This window comes from Cervus canadensis, chromosome 20 (assembly GCF_019320065.1).
Source record: "Cervus canadensis isolate Bull #8, Minnesota chromosome 20, ASM1932006v1, whole genome shotgun sequence".
Taxonomy (NCBI): Eukaryota; Metazoa; Chordata; class Mammalia; order Artiodactyla; family Cervidae; genus Cervus; species Cervus canadensis.
Window position 1 is genome coordinate 37,979,802 of NC_057405.1, and position 22,696 is coordinate 38,002,497.

The window sequence follows — 22,696 nt, forward strand, 5'->3', positions numbered from 1 at the left end:
ACTCTAACAAGAAATCTGGGAAATAGAACAAAAGCGTGCTGTAAACATGTAAAGGAAACATCTAGGAGATGACGTTCCCAGTAAACAAATGTGTGTCACAGAAACAAAACAGAACTTAATAGCAACAAAGAACTACACAGTTATACCAGAATCAAGGTGATGATCAAGGACAGGCTAGAGGTCTACCACTTGAATGGGACAAAGCCAATGGATGGCAAAATGGAGACCTCATCAACTCCTATTCCATTATTTTTTGTCAAGGGAACTGAAATTAGATCTGAAAAGAATTAAACAAGTGTGGGTATCAGTGCTCTCTTACCCAAAATGAGTACAGAGATTTCATCAAATCTCCTTGATACTCTAAAGATTAAAGATCCACCTCTGGGCTTGACAGTCACTTTGTGTAAGTTCCCTCTAGGAAGAGAATGTGCAAATAAGATTTCTAAAGCATCACTGGAAAGGTCAGGAATCGCTGAATATGTGGGAAAGGCCAAAAGCCTGACAAGATGCAAATACATTTTAATTTTCAACAAAAGTTAGAAAAGGGAGTATGCAAATTACACACTGGAGAATATCATACGAATCCCCAGCAAAACTTTATAGACGTGATACTTAAAGGCAGCTTGGAAACGACTTAGAAGAGGAGGGAGTGAACCCTGGGATCCACGATGTTCACAGAAAATCAGCCATTCAGCAGAACAACAACAAACAAGCAGATCCCTATTTGAAGCATCTCCCAGGGACCAAGACTGCATTCACAGGCCAGGACGCTCAGGTGAAACAGGCAACTGACATCCATCAGGTGGTAAGGCAAGTGGCAAGCAGTCTGATACTGGTGATACAAGGAACCACACAGCACAGTGGGGAAGCAACTACTCTGCCAGGAAGGGAAGGGGAGCCTGGGGCCAGAGCCGGACTGCGAGGGAGGAACAAGAATTTGATGCTGAATGCAGAAGAGGTTGGTCTCAGTAGGCAGAATGAGGATGTACAAGCCATTGGCAGGGAACGCGTGGTACTCAAGGAGGCCTGGTGGTCTGGTACTGTGGACATGTAGGGCTGGTAGAGAGAAGGAAGTTCACGAATGGGGCCTAGCCAAACTGTACTGACCTAATTTCCCTCTTGTACACAGTTACTGTTCTAGTGCAACAAGGAAATGAGGCAAACATAGTGTAACTGTACTTATAAGGCACTTGGTAAGTTTCTCTTGATCTGCTTATGAATAAGATTGAGAATGTGGCCTAGACATGAATGAATGCCCCCATGATTGGATTGATTACAGAAAGCACTGAGTCACTATACCAAGAGGCATGTGCTCACCAACTGCCTGGCCTCTATCTGGAGCTGGGAGCAGACCTCCCACTTCAACCTAGAGGGTGGATGTTAACAGCTTAACGAAGTGTTCTTTCTTAAGCCTTGTCCTCATTAATAAATTTACCAATGACTCGAATGAAAATATGCGCTTGATAGACTTTTGAATAGATAAATAACATCTTGGATAACAGCATTTCAATTCAGACAGATGTCAGCTGTCTGTAGATCAACTGAGGGCTCTACATCTGGGAGAGGCAGAACCCAGCATTAGCACAAATGAATAGGACAGGCATATATCACGTGTGGGGTGACAGTAAGATTCACATACCCAGTGGTGTGACTCCACTGCTTCACAACACCTCCCCGCACCCACCTAGGCCAAAAAATAAAAAACTAATGCAGTCAACCCAGAATAAAAAAGACTATGATGGTCTGTCCCACCCTTTTTGAGGGTTATAATATACCATGACTCTTGCATTTAGCTCTGGATCTCCTCATACAGGAGAAATAGAAGGAAACTGGAACAACTAGAATGATTAAATAACCCAAAACTAAACTTTAAGTTGTGCTGTGTGCTTAGTCACTCAGTCCGACTCTTTGTGACTCCATGGACTGTAGCCCGCCAGGCTCCTCTGTCCATGGGGATTCTCTAGGCAAGAATACTGGAGTGGGTTGCCATGCCCTTCTCCAGGGGATTTTCCCAACCTAGGGATTGAATCCAGGTCTCCCTCATTGCAGGCAGATCCTTGACCATCTGAGCTACCAAATTTTAAGAATATTAGTCAAAGGAGCTGGTCAGGGTTAGCATGGAAAGAGTTGAGAGGAAAGGATGTGAAAGAGGAGTTGTCAGGAAAGGAATTTCCCAGGCAAGAATACTGGGGCAGGCTGCCATTTCCTCTTCCAGGGGATCTTCCCGACCCAGAGATTGAACCAGAGTCTCCTGCATCTCCTGCATTGGCAGGTGGGTTCCTAACCACTGAGCCACCTGGGGAGCCCTAGAGGAAAGGACAGTTACTGTCAAATATCTCAAGGATCCTATTTGGTAGAAGATTTACGCTTGTACCAACAGACCCTCAAGGGTCTACCTAGAACCAGGCACTGGGTACTGAGAGAGAGGTGTCTTGACTCAAAGTAAGGGCTTAATGCAAACAGCGGCCTCCAGAGAGCAGCTTCCTAATCTCCAGAGATGACGGCACAAGCTGGACCACTCTGGGGGGTGGCTGTGGACTGGTAGATTTCAATTCTACCAAACATCAACACCCCTCACCTGATAAATACAGGTGACCTTTGAACAACAGGGGTTTGCACTTCCTGAGTCCACCTACACTCAGATTTTTTCAGTAAATATACTGTAGTATCACATGATCTGAAAATACAAAAGAACTGCATGTACAAAGGGCCCATGCAAGTTACACATATTTTTTTTTAACTACACAGAGAGTCAGCACCCCAACTCTCAGTTTCCAACGGTCAATTGTATATAAGTATTTTATAACATGACCTTTTTATAATGCTGAGATGAAGCTGATAAATAATATAACCCATTTAACACAATTTTGTGAAGGTGACATAATCCCTTAAAGGAAAGTAACTGATCACAGGTATCTCAGTATCTAAATTCCCAGGTTTCAAAAATCAATATAATGCCAAAAGACAAGTAACTTATAACAGGTAAGTCATAAGTGAACAATTTATAATAATAAATTCTCAAGCACAAGTTTATTAGAAGACACAACAAATGCTCAGATGCTCATACCACCACTAGTTTAGCTATAGGTGAAATGAGATCAGAAATAATTTCATAGGGGGAGGGGCATATGTATACCTATAGTTGATTTATGCTGATGTACGGCAGAAGCCAACACATGGATAGACTAATATTTTTAATTAATTTTTTACAAAAATTTTTCATGTCAAAAATTCCTTCATAGCTGAGATTTTACAAACTTCAGACACCTGAGTAGTTTTGTTTTCAGGATTCTCCGTGCTTTACCTGACTAAGCCCTCTAACTCATATTAAGGCAGCACAGCACCTTTAAAGGGGCCTCCCAGGTGGCGCGAGTGGTAAAGAACCCTCTGTTGATGCAGGAGAGCTAAGAGATGCAGGTTGGATCTGTAGGTCGGGAAGATCCCCTGGAGGAGGGCATGGCAACCCACTCTAGCATTCTTGCTCAGAAAATCTCATGAGAGAGGAGTGTGTGACAGGTTACTGTCCATAAGGTCACAAAGAGTCAGACACGACTAAAGTGGCTTAGCAGGCAGGCACCTTTGAAGCTGGACAGACCCCATTGGAATCCAGACTCCAGCCTTTCCAAGGTATAGAGCCTTGAGCAAGTTACTCAATTTCTCTAACTTCCAGTTTCCTTTTCTGTGAAATGGTTGGTCTAGAGATGAAACATGTCCAAGAGGTGTTTATCGAGTCTAGCACCCCAAGGAACAGAAAATTCCCTCCACTGAGATTTCAACAAGCCCAAATGTTCCTGTGTTCATGAACATTACACCTATCTTCAACAGCGCCTGCAGAGTTAGATTCAAATTTGCCCCTAAACAGACATGTTAGATCATGAATTAACTCAAGCCAGGCAGCCCAGGAGAATGTAGAGATGAGAGCAAGCAGCAACAGTCAAAACATTTACCGAACATTAACCATATGCACCAGATTTTTTTATTTAATGCTATCATACACACAGTTTAATCTTTATGACTCTATGAGAGTTCATTATCTCAATCCCTTTTAGATAAAGAATCTGAAATTCAGAAAGGTTAAAACATTTATTCAAGGTCAAACAGCCATAAGAGTTGGAGCCAGAATGATCAACTTTGTCTGACACCAAACTCAGAACCATTCATAATGGATCTCTAATGTGAGGCTGTAACACTACACAGAATTTCACATCAGTTGCCTGATTCTTCCTGGCAGTTGGTTCTACCCACCATTAAAAAGAAGAAGAGAGTGAACACCAACATTCTTGTCATTCGTCCTTTAGGACATTGATTCTGAACCACATTCAAGTTAGTCATTGCTATTCATCAATAAATGCACTACACTAAACACGTTCACCTATTTAATAAACATTTACTGCTTTTAAAAAGCTAACTGGAATGCACATTCCCTTACTTCATTAAATTAAGTGAAATACCTCTTAAATATTAAGGACTGAAGTAATGATATAACTGACTATGCCAGAAATATATCCCTTAGCAGTTGGCATATTTTTTTGTTTCTGTGGTTATGAAAAGTAATTGTCTGCCAATCCAACTATTTCTCCACTGAAATTAGTAAACACACAGAATCAGAATTTAAAAATGGAATTTTGATCTTTTAAAAATATTTCCTTATGGATTTTAAGTTACAAAAGTACCTTTTTTTTTCCCCCTAGGGACTAAGACTGATGATTCTTTTTAGAACTAAAAGTTATGATTTTATAAAACTTCTACCAAAGGTCTTTAATATATTGCATGCATTTTCTCATTAATACTTAAAAAGATATAACTATTTAGTCTTAAACAGTTTTCTATCTGTACACAAACACAAATTAAATGGGGAACATATACAGAAAGTCATGTAAAAAGTTATTGGAGACAATGAAAACAGAACAGAGTCTGCTCTGCTGATTTCATGTCTCAACCAGAAAACTTCCTCTTTCTCACCATCAGTCACTATTTATTGGGTGTCTGCTCCAGGCATATGAGTGTCCAAAACCCACAAAAGTTAGGAAAAAAAATATCTGGTGCCTGCAATGTCGCGAGGTGATTTCTAGGGACACCCCCTATTATTGCTTCAGCACTGTAAGATCACTTCAGATCATCTCTAAGATGAGTCCAAAGGTGGCAGGCTCCAAACAGCAGCAACAAACAAATAGGTGAGGGACTTCGCTGGTGGTCCAGTGGTTAAGAATCTGCCTTGCAATATAGAGGATGCAGGTTCCATCCCTGGTCAGAGAACTGGGATCCCACATGCTGCGGAGCAACTCAGCCTGCATGCCCCAACTAGAGAGTCAACTCAGCCTGGGTGCCACGATTACAGAGTCCATGCAACAAAGGATCCCATGTGTCCAACTAAGACCTGATACAGCCAAGTAAAAAATAAATATTATTTTTTACAAAAAATGACACAGGAAGAAAAACTTGTCTTCTATTACTTCTGGCATTCATTTTAATATTATTAGACAGATCCACTACTAAAATCCTAGGATCTCTGGCCTATTTGTTTTTTTTTTTTTTTCGCAGTTATCTTTCTAGCCCTGGCCCAAAAGGAAAGAGTCTTCTGGAGTCTCTATCTACTAGTATAGAACTCAAGCCTATTCCCCAAAGAGTAGGCCTTCCAAAGAGCAGGCACTAACATCATTCACTGCATCAGCTGCCTTTGCTCACAGCAAATGCCATTAACTATTGCAGGGGTCCTGGTCTTGCATCATACCCCAACTCCTTGAATTTTAGGACAGGAATAAGCATTGGCAGTGGTTACTACGTCTATTTCTTCTTATTATTGTTACTATTACTATTATCAGGTGGGAGCTATCTGTTAGATGAATCTGAACCAGGGTTAACTGACGCAAACAGATGGAAGATGTAATAAATGAAATGCCTTTACAAAGAACCTATAGGTTGTAAGCATTAGTTTTCAAGAATTAAATCTGGGTGTCTTTTGAGACAATCAAGAGACATAATGCTCACTTTACCAGGGAAACGGCCATTCTACTAAGGGAAAGCCACATGCTTCTTTGTTTTCATGTGGACGGCATTGGCAACGGAATGCCATCTGCAAAATACACTGGCATACACTCATACATGTGAAAATGCCAAATAAAAAATAATTGATTTATCACTCTTTTTAATATGCTTTCAGTATGTTTACATACAAGTAAGCATACAATATAAATATACAAGTGGCAATAAACAATTTACACTTACTTCAAAACTGTCCCTTGTCACATACTGACAAGCCATCTCTTCAGTGAGGAAGCATTTATAAAGAGCCTGTTTTATCCCTTCCACTGGACCATACATCTGAAACCTATGCACATAAAGAGGACTCAATACACTAAGAAAACTTCAATTTTTAACAAGGAAATAAAACTGACATAAATAAAATAATCAGCAAAAAAGGGATACGATAAAAAGTCGTGCCAAATAAAACTTGTTTCACACAGAGAAGTAGCAAGTCAAAGGAAAGGGCCAGGTCACATGGGCCAGTGTTCCCAGGGAGGTGTGTGAAGTGAGACATGACCAAAACAACCGTTCATGGTGGTAGTTCAACAGTGCTACACAACGGACAGTCACATTTGTAATCCAGAAAGAGCTGTATCCTTAATGAAAAAGTTCTCTACCAGAGCATGCTCAAGAAATTCCACCTTCCTTTCAGATATATGGGACAAAGATGGAGAGGAGCCTGTACTGTTTTGGTTAGCACAAAATGTGGTAAAAATGCAAACATGCCTTCAGGAAGAAGGCAGGATGAAAAGTGTCTTCAGGGCAGGAAATCTGCCCAACCCAAAGTTAGACCAGCATTGGGAGGTTCTGTGACCTTTCTTCAAGAAAAAAATTATATAGTAGTCAATACTAATTTTCCAAGAGATCTGGTTAAGAAACCAAGTCTATGATTTAAGTATGCTTTCCTTTAAAGGTTTATTCAGTTGTTTGATATAAAAATTCTTGAAGAATTCCAAAGGAAAAGGGCCCTTGGGCATTTGGCCAGACTGGATTGTTGTCCTCAATTATGTACTCCTTCCTTGTAACAATTACACACGCACAGCTTCCGCTATGACATTCAGTGGTGCTCTGCACTAGCATACAGGGCATTCCGCTCTAAGCCAGTTGGCTATGTGGCTTGTCTTAATCAACAGACTGAGGACAGTGTACCCATTTCAACACAAGGCTCTAAGAGGCCTGCAAGTTCCTGCTCTCTATCAGAAAAGTACATCCCAGGTAGCTACTTTTCCTTCTTCCACACGGGTCCCAGGATGAAGACCTATGGAACAGACCTGAACTCCTGCCTCAGCTTTGGAGCCCAGCCCAGCCCTTCTGGACCCAGTCAATGGTTGCCAACCTGCAGATTCATGAATGTGAAATAAATATTTGTGGTTCTGAGACACTAAGCTTCGGATGTTGTTAGGCAGTAGTATCAAGATTCCTTGGTGGCTCAGATGGTAAACAATCTGCCTGCAATGCAGGAGCCCTGGGTTCAGTCCCTGGGTCAGGAGGATCCCCTGGAGAAGGGAATGGCAACCCACTCCAGTATTCTTGCCTGGAGAATCCCATGGACAGAGGAGCCTGACGGGCTATAGTCCGTGGGGCTGCAAAGAGTTGAACACAACTGAGTGACTAACACTTTCATTTTCACATGCAGTAGTACCACCACAACAAAAACAAAGTCAACACACCTTTAGAAGTATCCTGATCCACAAATTACTTTGTGGATTTTTACCAAGAAGATCAGCACCACATAGTACATATTACTATCCACAGGCAAAATTCTACCAAGGTCAGGAATACCAAAGCCCAGAGACAAAAGCAGTCAATTAACAAAAACAGCCAAGAAAGCATCTCTTTGTTCCAGTTCTCATTTATCCCATGACCATTGTGCACGGCTATGCAAGTTTAACTATAAGAAGACATCACTTAACACCAAGCGAGACTTATGTACATCTTGGTACATTCATCTATCTGTGTGTGTTAGTCGCTCAGTCATGTCCAACTCTTTGCAACCCTACGGACTGTAGCCCACCAGGCTCCTCTGTCCATGGGATTCTCCAGGCAAGAACACTGGAGTGGGTAGCCATTTTCGTCTGCAGGGGATCTTCCCAACTCAGGGATTGAACCAGGGTCCCTCCCACACTGCAGGGAGATTCTTTACCATCTGAGCTACCAGGGAAGTCCAAAAATGAGTGTTAGTCAAGTCCGACTCTTTGTGACCCCACAGACTGTAGCCCTTCAGGCTCCTCTGTCCATGGAATTTGATATTATTTATCATTAGGGGTTGAATTGCATCACTACACAACCCACAATCCTCCCAAATACAGTGAAGTTGCATCCACTGTACTCCAGGATATGACCTTATTTGGAAAGAGGGTCATTGCAGTTACGTTCAGTTGAGATGAGATCTTATGAGTACTGTGGGCCTCTAATGACTGGCGTCTGTATAAGAAGATAGCCATATGAAGATCAAGACACACAGGGATACCACCACGTGAAAACAGAGCAGAGATCAGAGTTAGGCAGCGATAAGCCAAGGAACGCTAAAGGCAGCCAGTGAATCAGCAAAAGCCAGAAGAAGAAAGGATCCCTCTACAGGCTTCAGAGAGATCAGAGCCCCGCCAACACCCTGATTTTAGATTTCTACTTTCCAGAATTGTGAAACAATGAATTCCTATTGTTTTAGGCTACCCAGTTTTTGGTACTTGTCAGAGCATCCCTAGGAAACCAATTCACTTGTCTTAAATCTTACAGACTCTAACTGTTCCAAAAGGATACTGCATCAAAAATATGACTTCCCCATGTCTATTCTGCCACTTTCCCTTATACCTTAAAGGAAATCTGCACATGCAATTGAGAGCATTGGTAAATATTATTTTGAATATTAGAGCAGAAAGCTCACACAGTAAACATTTGTACCCAGGAGGTAATTCAAGTATACTTTATTGAGTCGTGGACTAAGAACTCACCTAATTATCAAGGAAAATTCTAAACAAAAAGGGAGTTTTGAAATCTTCTGAGAATGTAGCATCACCATGTATTATGCCACTCATACCGGACTTCAGCAATTTCAGTCTAACAGACTCATGCGGCTAGGTTTCTCACACACTTATGCTATCCTGTACCATTTTCTACGCAGAAATGTCTAGCTAAGCTATAAAGCAAAGTGAAAGTGTTAGGTGCTCAGTCGTGTTCAACTCTTTGTGATCCCATGGAAAGTATCCCACCAAGTTCCTCTAGCACTTTCAATTTGCTTTATAGCTTAGCACTACTGTAAGCTGATAAATGTGGAAGTATTAATCACTCAGTCGTGTGCAACTCTTTGTGATCCCATGGAAAGTAGCCCACCAAGTTCCTCTTGGAAACAAGTTCCTCAAGTTTCAATTTGCTTTATAGCTTAGCGCTACAGTAAGCTGATAAATGTGGCAGTATTAATCGCTCAGTCGTGTCCGACTCTTTGTGACCTCATGGACTGTAGGCCACCAGGCTCCTCTGTCCATGGAATTCTCCAGGCAAGAATACTGGAGTGGGAAGCAATTCCCTTCTCCAGGGGATCTTCCTGACCCAGGAATCAAACCTAGGCCTCCTGCATTGCAAGTAGGTTCTTTACTGCTGAGTCACTGGGGTGAGCTATAAACTCTAAAGCAAATCTGTATTTAACTTGTGGTACAAATCATTAAGCGCCGAAAGAAAATGAAATTAGGGGTAGAGTAGATGTCCTAGAAAGTGTTGATGGAATTAAGTATCAACCTGGTACTGAATACTGGCTTTCAAGGAAGAAATGTATGAGGAAATTCAGATAGAGCAGGCAGTCAGAAGGGTTACTGAGAAGTCTTCTGATCCCACTGACTTGCTGAGTGTATGCAGGTGGGGCTAGGGAGATAAGGTTGGGTGCCCAAAATGTGCAGATGATATAATGCCAGGATACAATGCCATCATTGCCTAAGGAGCATTCCCTGGCTTAAGTTTCCATGAGAAAGCCACCGCCATGAATATCTCATAAATCATTTCACTTGGTCTACTTATTCTTGAAGAACTAGCCTTGAGGCTGATCTATACATAAAACAAGCAAGCAAGCTGAATGCAAGAAAATATCAAGCAGATGGCGTGTGGGTGAACATGTGGAGGAAGTGAAATATTAGCAGCTTTGAAAAGAGGAAGAGAAAGTAAAATATGTCAAAATGAATATGCATTTTATAAAGAAAACTCAAGAATATAAGTCCTATGATATATTAATTTCAATTATTTGTAATAATTATCATTGTAATACTTATGATAAATAAATGGGAAATATTTCACAAATAAAATGTGAAAATGAAAAAAAAATGTGAAAATGGAAATTGCTATATATCATTACTGGGGACAAAAGTCTCAATATTTTGTCACTTCCCTGTCTTTTCTGCTATGCAGCTGCATTTATTAAGCAAATTAGGGTCTTTTTGCATATAGAGTTTGGTATACTATCTCTTAAAAAAAAACTGCAATTTTTACAATATCAACCTTGCTAATAACTAATACTTATATAGTTGCTTATCCTGTGACAGAATTTCAAGTACTTTATATATATTAACTTATTAGCTCTCAATACGCATGAGAGGTGGATACTATTATTATCTTCATTTCACAGATGAGAAAATCAAAGAGAAATTAACTTGCCTAAGTTCACCTACCTGATAAACAGTGAAAAAGAACTTTAAGCCAGGTAACTGGCTCCAGCATCCTCACTCTTAACCCATTACCATACCACCTGCCTCCCAGAGACAATGTGCTTATCACTGAAACTAAGCTTCATCTCTGATTTTTTTAAGGATGTACTCAGAACAGAATCATGGCAATCCATTCCAGTATTCTTGCCTGCAAAATCCCACGAACATAGGAGCCTGGTGGGCTACGGTCCATAGGGTCGCAGAGTCGGACACGACTTAGCAAGTAAACAGCAACAGAATAGAATCACAGGAGCCAACGGAGTCTATGAACTGAACTGCTCTCCATCAAAGGCATAATACCCCCATATTACCTCTTACCACCTGTGAAAAGGGAAATGACCCAACTTCATCATTGTTACGGACTTCTACAATCTAATTATAATCTGCATTTCTTTGATGTAATGAAGGTGAATATTTTTTCACGTTTTGGCCATTTGTAGTTCCTGTTTTGTGAGCTTTCTATTCCCACTATGTAAATTGTTTATGTCCCCATCCCCACCCCCAAATTCATATACTGAAAACTTAATGTTCTAGGTGATGGTAAGAGGCAGGGCATTGAGAAGGTGATTAGGTCATGAGGGTTCCTCCCTCATGGGATTAGCACCCTCACAAAGGAAGCCCAGAGAGATGACCAGCCCCTTCCATCATGTGAGGACACAAATAAGAAGCCCCTGAGTCTACAACTCAGAGGCCTCCCACTAGAACCTGATCATGTTGGCACCCTGATCTCCAACTTCCAGCCTTCAGAACTGTGAGTAATAAATTTCTGCTGCTTATAAGCCACTCAGTCTATGGAATTTTGTTATAGCAGCCCAAATGGACTCAAATGATTCCTTCCTAGAATGCTTGCTACAGCATGTTCAATTGAAAGTATTTCAGAATATACCAGAGGGTTGCTAACTAGCTGTTTCAATGGGAGCCTATAGATAGGCAAGTACCTCAGGGGAATCACCAGGACCCAGGGCTGAAGGCTCAGCTGTAAACACCTGGGGCCATAAGGACTGAGCAGGCTCTCCCAACAGACTAACAGCCTGCAACTGGGCTTTATACCACACAGCAGGGGCTGTACTTATCTGAAGGCTGGCGGGGTCATTAATGGTACTCGAGACACTCAATTTCTCACATCAACGTGTCTGGGAACACAAATCAGTAAATCTGATGTTTGCTTCTACATCTGTGTAGGTTGCTCAGTCGTGTCTGATTCTTTGCAACCCCATGGACTGCCAGGCTTCTCTGTGCATGGAATTCTCCAGGCAAGAATACTGGAGTGGGATGCCATTCTCTTCTCCAGGGGATCATTCCCGACCGAGGGATCGAACTTGGGTCCCCTGCATTGCAGGCAGATTCTTTACCATTAGGGCCATCAGGGATGTTTGCTTAGTGAGGTCAGAATTACAGAAGGAAAATGAAAGCTTTCAAGGGATCTCACACCTACGGAGCAGTCTCACAAACTTTCCCTATTTTCTACATGGCTAGCGTGGTTGGTGATCAGAATCATCCATTAGTCAGAGGATTCTACCCGAACAGTGCTGAACCAAAGCTATTAAATTCTTACCCGCTAAACCCTGTTAATCAGTTAACGATTTACCTCAAGCCAGGCACTCTGCAATAAAATCGAGAACCTAGGACACCCTCTGATTACCTGGCTTGGAAAGAAAAATACCACATTTGCATACTTAGGAGTCACTTCTTAGGATGAGCTACTGTCTCCAGACAGTTCATGTCATGTATCAGGACCGATGGTTAACACTTTGGATTTTTTAAGGGTAACCCCATACTTGGAGAGTTTCACTCCTTTATGTACCAGCTACAGAGGCAGAGGCAATACATACACACACAGGCACACACACTCTCTCTCAGGGACATAATAAATATGGAGGTTTTTTAAAAATGAGTGTTAACACAAAGTTTGAGACGAGAATTAGTAAAGTAAGGTAGGGATGCTAAAGAAAATAAATCATATGGACATGTATTTTACTGAGCGTTGGGCAATGAGCAGTAGAGGAGAGATGACTAGTTAAGTAAAGCTTCAACCTTCAGTTTTTTTTTTTTGGACCCATCAGAGCACTTTATCCAAAATCACAATTATTTTTCTACTAGAAAGGCAGTTGTGCTATTGATGAGAAATGCCTGTTCTCAGTATGGACGCCTCCTTGCTACACTACATATAGAAGGCTCCATGAGTTTCTGGAATCTCAACCAAGAATGGTCCATAGAGATGACACCAGAACTGAATGTGGCCTGCTAATGAAAATAGCAGGACAAGTGTTTCACACAGAGGAAATGGCCTGGAGAAGAAAAATCATATGCAATGCATGTGCAGGAAGTGACAAACAGTTCTGTGTTACCAAAATAGAGATTCTGAACTTGGGGTCTGTAAACAAGGACACAGAGGCAAAGCAGTGTAGTCAGTGTCTGATGGGACCATGAGCTTTCATCAGATATTTTTTTTTTTAAGTATCCCTGATTGGGGATGGGGAGGTGAGTTAAGAAAAACTGTGTGCCAAATGCATGACAGGGAGGGGCAGGGGACAAGAGATGAATTCCTCGGGGGTCACAAGACCAGGCTGAGTCATGCTGGACTCCCTTCTGTGCAAACTGGGATCCTTTAGTAGAATGAAAAGGGATGTGTAAAAGGAAGACTGGCTGAAATGTAGGCGAAAGTAAAGTGCAGGCAACAGTCCAAAGCATCTCAGCAGCCAAACAAGAGCAGTGGGAATGGAAAGAAGGGAATCAGAGAAATGATTAGGAGAGAAAACAAGCAGGCTGAATATTCACGTTTGCTTGTATCAATGTATGCACAGAATGTTTCCGGGAGGATTTTCAATTAATTGATAACACTGGTTGCCAGTGGACAGGGGAGGCGGGTAACCAAGAAAGAGGATGAGAGGGCATCTTTCCCACTGTTTACCCATTTGTACCTTTTGAATCACACGAAGGTAATGCCTACTACAAAAATAAAACGTTTTTTAAAAAGACATGGAGCTTATCGTAATGAGATGTCTCTATTTAAAAACTTCAATTTTTCTCTCCAAACCCCCTCTCAGTGTTTCAAGTTGCACTTCTGAATTCAGATTATTTTTACCTCAAAGGCTCCTGGACTGTACCCATGATTGTCCCTTAAGAAGGGCCAATCTCTCTGTTGACCAGGGTGATAAATGTATGAAACTGAAGTGGACACCATACAGATGTAAATAAACAACTATTTCCCTGGTTACATTCAACCAGCTTAACACGTAGTTGTCAAAATACCAGAATGAAGAAAGTCTGATCAATTAACTCAGGGAGCTCAATCTTCTCAATTTTAAGATAAGAGCTCAAAGAAGAATCTCTATGATTTACAAAAAACAAAGATGAATCAAATAAATTACTGATGTGAAAGAGATCATATGTGAGGTCCATTGTGGTGAGTGTTAAGCTAATATAGCCTAACCCTTTTGCTTATATTAGCTTTTTTTAAATTAAATAGAATGAATCTCCTATTCAGCCTGATAACAGCATATAAAGCAGGTACTCCAGAAATAACTGACTTAAAGTGAGTGGTTTGACCAATTTTAAATTAGCCAATAGCAGACATAAATTTAATACTTAAAAAATAAGTGGATCTTAGCTTTGCAAAACTAAATAAGAACACTGTTTCCCATTTGGCCATATAAGCTCAAATATACAAAACCTGCAATACTTATTCAAAGCATATTTAATGGTACTTATTAAACTTATTAATCAAAACATACTGTGTCCAAAGATCAATTCTGCAAATGTTTCCATTCATTGCTTTTATGTTTTATATTTTGACTTGTTCTACAAAAGATGTTGTGAGTCAGCTTAAAATAATAAATTCAATAAAACAGGAAACTCTATTAGGTAAAAAAATCAGAATAAGAAAAAAAGGTAGAACAGAAACTCAAAACCAAAGGGAGAGTTAGATCATCAATATTAGCTCATAGGTTTTTACAGGGTTATTAAAATTAAGTTGCAAATTTGACTCTGCGTTTCCTAGTGGCAAAGCAGAAAGGGAAACTTAACCGATTATCTAATTCTAGTTCTGCATGATGAAAAGAAAAAAGCACACTCAATAATTATTCAGGAGAGGTAAAGCTTTTCTTTGGCATTTAGAGTTGAATGAAATTTCTTGCATGAGTCTTCAAATAGGAGCTGTAGAATGAACTATGATCTTAATAACCACATCTCTTAAGTAACTTAACAGTAGGTTTCTTGTGACTGTCTTTATTAATAAAACGCTTCCTTGTGAGCACAATTTGGGGGGAGGAGTGCAAAGAATGCAAAACAAAGTAGACAAAGTACACAGTTTCTGAAGATCTGGCCTAACACCTGGCCTAACACCTAGAACTGGAAGAGAATGGGTGGACATCATAGCCTTTGTTCAGCCAACTCTCTATATAAACATTTCTCTCATATAAGCTTCTAGCCAAATTTATGAGCAGACAAGTCATAGCCCCTGGCATTCTATACCACCATTAAAGGGAGATTAGTATACAACAATTATTCTTCATCCACTAGTTCCCCACATTTGAAACTCAAGGTTATATAAAATTTCTTTTCTCTACTTTTTCTGCAACTATAACAATGCTCGTTCTAACATAGGTGAATTGAGCGGATGTTACCGGATATAAATAATAACAAAATTATGGATTGGGATTTTTTTTAAAAAAAGGACAGTAAGAACATTTAGTGGGCTTCCCAGCAGACGCTACTGGTAAAGAACCCATTTGCCAATGCAGGTGGCAAAGGAGATGCGGGTTCCATCTCTGGGTTGTGAAGATCTCCTGAAGGAGGGCATAGCAACCCCCTGCAGTATTCTTGCCTGGAGAATCCCATGGACAGAGGAGCCTGGAGGGCTACAGTCCATGGGATCGCAAAGAGTTGGACACAACTGAAGCTACTTAGGACGCACGCATGCAAGCAACATTTAGCAAGGAAGGGATAGGGGTTTTGGTAATAAAACCTTAGGAAAGATATAGAAAAATAAGATAGAGTAAATCCAGGTTTTAGGACTGAATTCCAGCTGTGCATGTGGAGGCAAGGTGCTCAGTGGCTCAGTGGCAAGTGGCTCAGAGGTCAGGACCCAGGTAGTGAGTCATTCAATTGCAGACATATTGTGCACTGGGATGCAGGTCTCGCAGAGAAAAATGCCTCTTTCATTCTGACATAGGAACTGATTCCAAGGCCAAGAGTGCCAGCACAATCAAGCTATCTGCAACAAAGTGAGTTTAAAGTAACTGCCGGGGAGGGTTCTTTTAAGAAGTTTAGAATGAGCAAAGAAGAATGATGTAAATTAACTGCTCAATATCTCTGACTACACAATTAACATGCATAAAATGTAGCTATCTTTATGTCATGGGAGAATTTTTGCTCTGTTCAAATAAATCATAATGTATTTTTCATAAGCACCCTCCTACTGTTGATTTGCCCAATCTTGCCACCTTGTACATAAAAGTGTTATTTCCTCACCATCTAGGAAGAGCCCAAGCAGGCTGGAGGAGCAATAGTAATAAACTAGGGCTTACCACACTTTTGTGGAAATAAGTCTTTGGGGTAATATGTAATAAGGATGGTGAAGAGTATTAAAATGATAAAAAAGGAAAGGAAGAAAAAGGAAAGATAATAAGCGACTGGATCATTCCCAGATAATTTTGTTAAACAAAGTGAAAAAAGGTTAATACTGACTCATAAAACTTACATAACGGAAAAATAAAAACAAAACGGGAAATACCACAGTGCAAAAATAAAGCAAGTGAAATGTAATGCAGTTATCCTTGATTTCAAGATAACATAAAATTAAAAAGGAGAAAGGAACAAGCCTTCCAAACCCTTGATTTCACAACCACGTTGGTTGTCAAACTTGAAAACTGATATGTTTATATACTGAGGGAAACCCATATTGTTGAAAATGTGTATCTATATCATGTTTTTTGAATCATTTAGGAATCACAGACTCTTCTAAATGTTTTATTTTAACCTTTACCTGTAATAAATACATTATAATTAAGTCAACCACAACAACTCAACCCTAAAATAAATTAATATGTCACTTATTAACCAAATCATTGTTACTCTTGGAGTAACCTGAAATTTCCTTTAAATAAGTTGCACTGTGTTTTAAATAAGTAACTGTGTTTTAGAATTTAATTAAAACAGGTTTCATTACCCATTAGAAAAAAAATGCAACCTTAAAAATGAAATTAACTTATATTAGCAGTTGGAATTACCTTATTTAATAACACATTAAAGAAGGAAAACATGTGGCCCTAAAAATGTCAAAATTCAACTTAAATACTGAGATAACTGATTTTGACTATTTATGCAAAGAAGTAATTTTAAAAATAGTTAAACTTCAACCACCATGGCGTAAACAAGATGTTTTAATCCTAAACTGTCTTTAGATGAAGCCTGAAACACAGCTCATTCAACAAATAACCCATGAGCACCTATTATGCATCAGATCAGGGGATTACGAGACTGAACAAGGGGAAGTCTCTGTCCTCCTGGCGCTCTCAACCTTAATACGTTAATAAAATCGGAGCGTACAATGATCCATTTTCCCAGACTCTAAACTTTACTGCTTAATACGAAATTTAAAAATTATAGCCTATGAAGAGATAATCTTGCCAAATGGTCATCGTTCGTTCTGATGTACGAACTTCACACGTGGGAGAGAAGAAACAATTTATAGCCAGTTTCTCAAAAGTACAACCGTATTAACATCTAGCTGGAAGCTAGGCTGAGCCCAAGGCTGCCTCTGCTGGCCAACTCCGAGCATCTTTCCAGCAGATTCTAAACTCCCTACACCTGTATCAAACTTGCCATGCTCCCAAACACATCCCTTCACGAAAGCTGCAGGGTCGCTCCCAGGTAGGCAGCACGAGAATTCCCCAGCCTCATCTAGCTCCTGAATATCTGATTTCTAAAGGGGCCTTCTCCAACTGGCCCTAAATGACTGACTATAAGAATCTGAGACGTCACTTTCACGTATCAACCAGCTAGCTCCGAAATACACCAAAATCCAGAGTGATTTGTACCTGCCGCTAGAATAACTCTCTGCGTGGCTGCACATTGGGAGAAAACAGGAAGAAGGCATCTGTCCATCAGGCCGAAAAAATACGGTGACATTTATCCACCTGAGTTGCTGAAAATTCGGCGGTGCTCCCACTCTCCATCCCCCAATAATCCTCACACCAATCCATCCTCCCCGCCCCTCAAGCAGCGCGGGCCCCTCCGGGCCCAGGGGCTGGAGGGGGAAGGGTCACGCTCTCCTTCGCCACCGCTCGGCCTCCCGAGCTCAAGAGGAGGCTGTCAGGTTAACAGGGGGGTGCTGCGCCCAGCGCCATTAGAACACCTCCGAGCGCCGCACCGAGCTCCGGCGGGAGGCAAGTTTCGCGGGTCCCGGCCCCGGCCCCCCGCCCCTCCCCAGCGGCAGCATCAACCGCGGGTGGCGGCCAGGGCTGGTCCCCGCCTAGCCACCTACCTACTACAGGGCGGGGGCGCCGGCTCCTCGGGTCCCGGAGAAGGGCGTCGGGAGCTCGCATTTCTGGGAGCGGTGGCCTCTGCCGCTGGGCGCGGGGGAGCGCATCCTCCGGGGTGGGTGGGAGGAGGGGTCGGGGGAGGACCGCGCGGTGACGCGGAGCCGGGGCAGGAGGGAGGAGCGCCCAGGCGCGCGCCCCGCGGGACCGGCGTCCCGTGCTAGTGGACGGACGCGGCGGCCGCCGCCGGGACTCCTCAGGCCTCTCCCCTTCGCCCGGCGCCTAGCCAACCCTGCGGGTACGCCCGCGGGTCAGGACATCGGCCGCGACAGGCTGCCGGGCCCGGCCGGAGGCGGGGAGCCGCGGGTGGCGCGACGCGGTGCAGACGCCCGCCTCTAGCTCCGCCCGGCCCGCGCCACGCTCGGCGCCCCTCCGCCGCGGCGGGGGCCGGGGAGCTCGGCGGTTCGGCTCGGCCGCTCCGGCTGCAGCTGCCGCATCCTCCCCGCCCCGGCGATCTCGGGGCTGGGAGGCTGGGGGCACCCGCGACGGCTGGCAGCCTCGGGGGCCCCGGCGCAGCCCCAGCCGCGGCCCGGCGGCTCCGCCCCAGAGAGCTGCGCGCGCGGCCTCCGCAGGCCGCGGCCCTTTGTGACGCCTCCCGGGAGCGAGCTCCAGGCGCTTCGCGCGGCCGGCCGGCCGGCCGGCGGCGGAGCCTAAGGAGGTCTTCTTACCTCGCCCGGGGCGGGTAATCCCCTACTGCTGACCGCCACTCTTAGAGTGAATACGGCTCTGAGAGCAGAGCTCGAGTTCGTGTCTCCCCGCGCTTTAAAGCCTTGAGGTTCCTTGTAGCTCGGGGACCGCTGGTCACAATAAATTCATCCTCTGTCCTTTCCGGCGTTGTGTTTCGCATACGGGCCCCCGTGTCCGCCCCCTCCCGCTCCCATCCTCCGCACAGCATCCAGGGTGCTGCCACGTTGCTATCATTGCAGCAGTGGGGACCGAGCAATTGAGCCCTCCAGGCTGACTCTTGGCACAGACCCGGGGGAGCCTGGGTTGGGAAGCTTGGCATCAGCTGCGGGCCGGTGCCTGTGAGCTTCCCATCCCCGCTGGGCAGCTGTTCCTTCTAAGGTCCCATGACAAGCACCGCAAGATGACTGGGAGGATTTGGCCTTGAAGTTGACCCTTACGTAAGGAAAAGACTTAATGGAGCCTGCAGCTGGTGCGATAACATTGGTGTGTCAGAGGCCTGACACACAGGCCCAAGAGATAGCGGCCTCCTCTGGCTTCTTGTTGCTGCTTATGCTGTAATAGCCTCTCCTGGAAGACAAGCGAAGCAGCTCACAGAGATGGTTTGGAATTTCAGTTGCAACTGGTCGCCTTATACTGTCTTGCAAAATATGGAATAATTACCCAATTCTGCACCGAGCATGTATAAAACTGGACCTCGGGTCTACACCTTTTTGGTTTGAATGTGAGGAATTGGAAATTTTCCTCTTTTTTTTTTTTTCTTTCTTTAGGCATTATGTTATTTGTAAACGATTTCCAAAGGAAAACAAGGCTCCTGCAATTTAAAGAGCTGATTTCATTGAATCAGAAGAACGTGGTTTGGGACCTCCAGAGAAACGGAGAGGCTCTCACACTTCTTTGATGTTTTTGAAATCTAAGATTAATGTAAAAACTGGCAAAGACACGTTCCATAGCAGTACAAGCTGTGAGAAAATCGTGATAAAATTTTTGAGATGAATTCTTCTGGGTAAGGAGACATCCAGCGAGGTGTATGGGTCAGGAAACACAGGCCACGAGACTTGGTCACATCCAGAGACTCTGATTTGATCTACAGCCCTGTTATTATTCATGATATTTTGCCCCATATTCAGAACGACTTGACTAACATTTGTATATATGTGGTGAATAAGTGAAAGAATGAAGTCATCCAGTGAGGTTTGGCAGTTGCTTACTCTTAACAACATGTGTGAAGAGGTCTGCTTTAGATTGTAGTCTGTGCAGGAAATGTCCCTTGAGTGCAATTCTGGACTGTTTCCATCCTTCCACCAAGAGTCCCCTTTTGTTTTTCTCTCTATGGACCCCAGATTTTGTCGAGAAAAAAATTAAACAGTGGTCTTTTTTATTAGAAACACATTTTAAAAGTACTAACCATCAATTATAAAATGTTTCTCAGCCTTTCAAAAACATTGCTTCCAATTTAAGGATCCTCTTTACTATCTTCATGAACTGCTCTAGAAGTACTATAGGCTATATCACATGCTTATTATAACATTTTATTACAGTGAATGTCTTGGTAGAATAAAGACTTCTGCCCTTTAGTTTAAAGAGGGAGAAAATTCCCCCTTAACTATTGTTCATTCTTTTTCATTTACTTGATATTTGTTGATTTGCCTAAGCCTTGTCTTTACAGAGAAATCCAAAGAAATAAACCATTTCTTTATGCTCTAGATCTGTGCTGTATCATACAGTGCCCACTAGCCACATGTGCCCATTTAAATTTAAACTAAATTTAAAATGTAGTTTTTCATTCCACTAGCCACATTTCAAGTGCTAAAGAGCCACACGTGGCTAGAGACGACTCATTGGACAGCAGAGAATAGAAATTTCCATTATTTCAAAAAATCCTTTTGGACACCACTGCTCTAAGTAGAGAGTGAAATTTTAATTGAGATAAAAGATATATAAACTTATTTGGGAAATCTTAGTACGGTACAAATCAAACCTCAGTAGAATGTGTACTTCTTAACAGGGTAATCTCTAAGAGTTCAGACTCTGACTTCAGACTTCAACTCCATCACATGCTGACCTTAAGTAAATAATTTAACCTCTGTTGTTGTTAATCTGTAAAAGGCAGATGATACTAGTACTAAATATCAGGATTGATATAGGGCTTCCCTGGTGGCTCAGATGGTAAAGAATCCACCTGCAATGTGGAAGACTTGGGTTTGATCCCTGGGTTGGGAAGATCTGCTGCAGGAGGGCATGGCAACCCACTCCAGTGTTCTTGCCTGGATAATCCCCGTGGACAGAGGAGTCTGGCAGACTACAGCCCATGGAGTTACAAAGAGTTGGAAACGACTGAGCTTCTAAGCACAGCACAGCACACATAGGGATTAAGGGCTTCCCAGGTGGCTCAGTGGTAAAGAATCCATCTGTCAATGCAGGAGAAGCAGGTTCAATCCCTGGGTCAGGAAAACACCCTGCAGAAGGAAATGGCAATCCACTCCAGTATTCTTGCCTGGCAAATCCATGGACAAAAGAACCTGACGGGCTACATTCCACTGAGTCACAGGTTCAGTTCAGCCACTCAGTCGTGTCCAACTCTTTGCGACCCCAAGGACGGCAGCACGCCAGGCTTCCCTGTCCATCACCAACTCCCAGAGCCTACTCAAACTCATGTCCACTGCATCAGTGATGCCATCCAACCATCCTCTGTCACCCCTTCTCCTCCCGCCTTCAATCTTTCCCAGCATCAGGGTCTTTCCCAATGAGTCAGTTCTTCGCATCAGGTGGCCAAAGTATTGGAGTTTCAGCTTCAGCATCAGTCCTTCCAATGAATATTCAGGACTGATTTCCTTTAAGATTGACTGGTTGGATCTCCTCGCAGTCCAGAGTTGGACACAATTTAGCAACTAAACAACAACAAAAACAATAGGAATTACATGAGATAATCCATGAATGAGGTTTAGACTAAATTCTAGAACATGACTTCCATGAAAGGTATTTTTACAGCAATATACATTATTATAAGGAAGTTTTTTTGTTGTTTTTTTAATTATACCCTTAGCACTCCTCACTGTACTTGGGTAATAGAACGTGCTTGGTAAACACTGAGTTGATGAGAAATTATAAGGCAACACTGATTTTATGTCTTTGAGGGCCTCTATTAAATATGAAAGCAGACTTTTCCATCTCTATTGCAAGGTAGAGGCCATTATAGAACAATTTAGGTAGAACTGTCATGTCGCTTTTCCTGGGGTAAAGAACCCTGTATGGTGAGACTTTGGGGCAGATAGAAGCCGAGATTTCTTCAGCCCTTAAAGAAGAAAAGAGAGTCACTTGCCTGCCTCTTTTTTTGCCCCTCAGGGTAGGAATGGGATAGTAGGAGGCAACTGGACCCCAGAGTTCAGGCATGAGGTGTTCTCCCAAGGGACTTTTCAGAGGAGTGAATAGGAACTCCACAGCTAAGGGAACATCACCAAACAATAGCAACCATTACTGCAAATGTGTTCTGAATTTCTGATATAGCTATCCAAGAATAGTTTAATGAAGTATGACCAGTGTGCCTGTTTCTAACCACAATACTAGTAACCGCTCATGAAACGGGAATTCCAGAAACATAGGCAAATACGGCTGCAGCACTTTGTCAAAATGAAAACCCCCGGGTAAGTAATGAGCTCATAACCACAAAAAGAACTGAAACTCCTTTGGGAGTATTCTCTGGAAAGGAGTTGAAGAGATTTTTTTACTAGGTAGTAAATTTAATCTACCAGCACTAAG

The 22,696-nt window shown here is 42.6% G+C and overlaps 1 protein-coding gene across 5 annotated transcripts in view; it reads right to left on the reverse strand.

Moving 5' to 3' along the window:
* The window catches only part of NCOA7 (nuclear receptor coactivator 7), a 158,545-nt gene extending 138,362 nt beyond the window's left edge, over positions 1–20,183 (reverse strand). For 3 of the 5 annotated variants that reach the window (XM_043439018.1, XM_043439017.1, XM_043439014.1), the window contains exon 1: positions 18,199–18,793. The gene's annotated coding sequence lies outside the window, so the exon portion shown is untranslated. Of the gene's footprint in view, positions 1–18,198; positions 18,794–18,921 lie in introns of those variants that run through there. The other 2 variants (XM_043439015.1, XM_043439019.1) reach the window with 2 other exon arrangements.
* Positions 20,184–22,696: the final 2,513 nt, after the last annotated feature.